We start from the raw sequence: 5,113 nt of genomic DNA, 5'->3' as shown, positions 1-5,113 counted from the left end.
CTGAGTCGGTTTATCTCAAAACCAGGAGACGTGCATTGGAAAGCTCTAGAGAGAGTTTTGTGTTATTTCAAAGGCACTGCAAATTATGAGATTCAGTACACCGGGCACCCAAAGATGCTTGAAGGGTATAGTGACTCAAACTGGAACTCAGATGCTGATGAGAAGATATGTATTCACTCATGGAGGTGGCACTGTTTCTTGGAAGTCTTGCAAGCAGACCATCTTAACGAGATCAACAATGGAAGCAGAAACTCACAACACTGATAGAGCTACGGTCAAAGCAGATTGGTTTCGTCGGCTCTTGAATGACTTGCCGGTTGTTGAGAAATCTGTATCGGGTATCCTTATGAACTGCGACAATCAAACTGTGATCACGAAAGTGAGAAGCTCAAAGGATAACATGAAGTCATCAAAGACACGTTCAGAGAAGGTTAAAGTATGTCAGAAAAAATGAAAAACTCTAGAGTTATTGCATTGGATTATATCCAAACGTCTAAAAATCTGGCAGATCCTTTTACTAAGGGTCTATCACGTAATGTGATAGATAATGCATCGAGAGAGATGGGTATGAGACCCACAATATGAGTTGTTCACAGTGGTAACCTATTCTTTGTAATCGGAGATCCCGTGAATTAAATGTGGAAGACAAGCTGTTGATCAACTAAGAGGAGAGTATCCTTAATATTAACAATACCACTCCATAAAGATGCAATACTCTCCTAAAACTGCATGGCAGGTTGATGTATATCTTAATGTGTTCTAAGTGGCTCATTTAAGCAGAGATATTATCCTGCAGAATATCTTTTGAAGAACACACCTATATGAGTCTGATTGTCAAACGTCGCAATCTATGAGAGTAGGGTTCGCTCTAGTAAACTCATGAAAGGTCTCGGAGTATAACGCATAAGCTCCACCCGCGGGTAAGACCAACGGTAGCCACGTATCGGTCAAGGCTTTATGTGAAACTAGATTTGCAGAAAACTTACAGTTCAAGTCCCAGTCCATTGTTCAAGTTGCTTACTAGTGTAGCATAGAGTTCTAGGTGGAAGTTCAACTTAACAGTCTCCACTGTAGTACCGGTATATAAAACAGTATTTTCGAACCAAAGGCAATTTTTGTGTGCCTCTGAAATCTGGTGGGGGATTATTGAAATTTTGTCTACTTTGGGCCTAGCCCAATAGCAGTTTCAGAAATTCCTAATAAATCTTAAAGGCCCACGCAGCCCATTTATGCAAGGCAAGAGGTGGAACTAAAGTTTAGCCCCATACTGCTAGTTTAGATGGAGTTGGACCTCTTTATAGGGGAGGTTCTTTCCCCACTTGTATGAGCATGAGAACAAGAGTGACATCCACGCGCGCTCCTCCTCCGTCGCCCGCCTCGCCACGCCACGCCACGACGCGCCGCGGGTTGCGGGAATGAGCCGAGCCGATGTTTAAATTTTTGCCACGCACTACGGGGATACGAAAGGTCACATGGAAGCTGAAAAGATTTTTGCGAAAGTGGAGTTTGAATGCGAACGGTGCAGCCCTTCGGCTGCTGCCTGTTCGCTTCATCTCTGTCTCTTTGTTTCACCTCCCGTCGCTGCCATGTCACCTCCTCTTGCACCTATAAAAGGGAGGTCGCTCCTCCTAGAGAGACGGACCAGAACTACTCCTTCCCTCGCCATCGGTTTCATCTCTGAGCTGCTGCTGTCTTCCTCATCCCGTCTTGCGGCGTGCACTGCACGTCGGGACAGTAGGCCTCTGAAACCGCACCTTTTGAGTCCTGTACGGGAGAAGGGTGATAAGGTTTTTGGGGAGCGCTCAGCGCGACTACTGGCTGCTTCATCACAGATGATCCGGTCGACGACGACTACTTCCCCGACGACGACTTCTTCCCCGACGTCCACGACCTCCTCGACGACATGGCAGGCGAGGACACCGACCCCAAGTCCAGCGCTTCTGCTGCTGCTGTCCCGTACGTGTTCTTCTCCTTTCTATTAGAGGCCCTGCTGCAGTTCCTTATTCTAGTATTTGCCCTAGATATGTTAGACTCTATTTCATATATGCAACTTGCTATACTGTCTGCTCTAGATATGTTTAGTTAGAGTTCATATATGAAGGGGTTGTTTACTTTCTCTTTGTCAAATCACATGGTTTGTTTTATCACTACTATACTGATCATGCTTTATCTAGTATTTCTATTAATAAAATTATTCAGTAAATTGCTCATGTTTTCAACCGAGACTCGACGACATCCATGCCATGGTTGTGTCGATCGAGATTTTCGTGCCCGACGATGCTCAGGCAGATCGCTTCGTCGCTTAAATACAGAAAAGGAGAGCGCCGGAAGACAAAGCTGTGCACGAATCGTGGTCGGGCTGGACGGGCAGCATTGGGCCTGCTGCTGGCTGCTGAGGCCGCGTGGGAGATCCAGTCGAGTTGAACGAGGGGACATAACACATCGTCCTCAACTCCATCCCCTTAAAAAAACATCGTCCTCAACTCCTCATGGAATGTAGCAGTGCAGGTTTTTAGTCCCACATCGCTGGTTGTGGAAGAAGGATTCTCAGCCAAGTGTATAAGCGGTCACCCAGGGTCAATCATAAAATGCATGCAGCTGCGTGATGAGCACAAAGTGAACTATTCTTTCGCCTTTTATTAAAGAATACCGTGTGCACACTACAATGAGCAGCATGCGCCAATTTTTAAAGAGCCCTCTCCCATGATTCAAATTTAAAAAGAAATACAATCTTGCCACAACATTATAGTTTCAAATTAAAAAATTAATACTAATTTTGTATTAAAAATGATTTCTCTCAGTTCTAGGTTTTTATACCTTCTCTGTTTATAAAATGTATTGTAATAGTTTGTTGTTGGGATGTAAACACCGAATTTGTTTGTATCCAATGGGAATTTGCTCACTGGGTAACAAATAGTGTATACTCGCATGCAGATAGAGGAAGGCACTTCTTGAAAAAATAATTCAAGAAAAGAGATTCTGCTCATTCTTCCTTTTCTTCTTTTTTTGTTTTAGTTAGAATTTTACTCATTCCTTCTGTGTTTTCCCTGGTTTGGGGCCATCTCTGGCTTTACTAGGATTTATTTCCGCAGGACAATAATCATCTTTGATGACCTGGATGTGCATTTTTCGACAAAGGGAATATATTAATATCGCGGAAATACCAGTTACACCCGGCCTCTGCAACAACACAATGATCAATTCCTCTAGCTGCAGCACGAACCACCACCTAGACAACACCCGAAGTCCTAATTCTGCAAAAGCGACATCTCCAAGAAGGAAATAGTGTAGAAGCACCGTCATCGCCCGATCCTAGATCTTAGGTTTTCACCCTGGAGAAGATCCGCGCTCTCAAAACAATGCCTTCAACAAGATCACTGCCAGGCACAAAGAATTAAGGCCAGACCTTGGGCATTCACCCTGAAAGTTTTTGAAAGGACGCAGGAGAGCTGCGCCATTCACCCTGAAAGTTAAGACTCTGTAATCCGCTTGTGTTGCCGCCCCCACTTGCCGATGCCGATGCCACAAGTCATGAATCACCAAGCAAAGTCCTCATCGCCGCGAAGACTCGATCCGCTATTACAAGACCTCAGACCTCAGGCACCATGACGTTCTCTGTCACTGCCTTCACCACGGAAATCGAAATACCAACGTGTCCCATACTGTCAACAGACAACGAAGCTTATCGTCACACCCTCCTGAAACCACTCGGCCTAAAATAGAGGCGCAAACGACCGAATCCCATCCGATCCAGAAATCTACAGGTGTCAAGTACCCAATGAAGATCTCCAGCGGAGCATTCCGGTACTCGTCAATGGCCATCCATGATGGTCGGCAACCAGCAGAACACCATCTTCTTTGAGCAAAAATTTCTAGATGTACACTCTTCACCAGACGGAGGGAGTATACATTAGCCTCTCTCAGGATGCGTTCAAAGTTAATCTTCTCCGCAAAGACCCCTGCAAAAAAAATCTTCTTTGCAAAGACCCACACAAAAGAAATCTTCTCCGCAAAGTAACAGTCATACAAGAGTACCAAGCGCATTCAGCGGGCCGAGAGGGATGTAGCCCACCAGTCTAGGAACTAGTGGTCGGGGTCTAGCGGCTGTAAGGTTGTGCGACACCATGAAAGAGTGTCGTACCAGACCTGATGCGAGAAGGGGCAAGCGAAGAGCAGATGATGCACTGACTTGATGTCCTGGTCACATAGAAGGCAAGTAGGCTCATGGGGCATGCCATGCCGCTGGAGACGTTGAGCACTCCAACACCATCCTGTAGGGCTTTCCAAACGAAGACCTTGATGCGAAGGGGCGCACATGATCGCCAAGTGAGCTCCCAATGAGGGGCGGCTTGTTGACCCATGGAAGAGGGAGATAGGAGGATTTGGCAGAGTAGATGGCATCTGTGGTCCATCGTTAACGAAGGGCATCATGGGAGCCGGAGAGATGGATGCCACGAAGCCTACACCATAGATCGACGTATTCCACCAGTGCTGATGTCAAAGATTTGTCCGATCACTAGTAGAAAAAGTGTCAAATGTGCGACACATTAGTCCCGGTTTGTAACAGAACTGGCGCTAATGTGTCCATTAGTGCTGGTTCCAACGACTAGGCGGGAGGAGCTCTTTAGTACCGGTTCGTGCCACGAACCGGTACTAATGAGAGTGGTGGCAAGATGTTGTCAGAGTGGGGCCCCTCCAGCATCTTTAGTACCGGTTCGTGCTACGAACCGGTACTAAAGGTCGTCCTATATAAACCCTTCGTCCACCAGCACTCTATTCTTCCCCCTTTCTCCTCTCCCTCTCCTATATTCTTCCCTTCTTCCTCTTGAGTTCATCACAAAATTTGCCCCAAATTTGTCAAGATTTGCAGGCCCCCATCCATTCAAATGATCACAAAGGTTAGCAACTTTTGTTGGGGAACGTAGTAATTTCAAAAAATTTCCTACGCACACGCAAGATCATGGTGATGCATAGCAACGAGAGGGGAGAGTGTGATCTACGTACCCTTGTAGACCGACAGCGGAAGCGTTAGCACAACGCGGTTGATGTAGTCGTACGTCTTCACGGCCCGACTGATCAAGCACCGAAACTACGTCACCTCCGAGTTCTAGCA

At 46.2% G+C, this 5,113-nt stretch overlaps 1 pseudogene; it reads left to right on the top strand.

Moving 5' to 3' along the window:
• The first annotated feature begins 2,596 nt into the window (after positions 1-2,596).
• Positions 2,597-2,709, top strand: LOC119359839 (annotated as a pseudogene).
• The last annotated feature ends 2,404 nt before the right edge of the window (positions 2,710-5,113 follow it).

This window comes from Triticum dicoccoides, chromosome 2A (assembly GCF_002162155.2).
Source record: "Triticum dicoccoides isolate Atlit2015 ecotype Zavitan chromosome 2A, WEW_v2.0, whole genome shotgun sequence".
NCBI lineage: Eukaryota > Viridiplantae > Streptophyta > Magnoliopsida > Poales > Poaceae > Triticum > Triticum dicoccoides.
The sequence above is the reverse complement of the archived record's forward strand: the minus strand, read 5'-3'. Positions and strand labels throughout refer to the sequence as shown.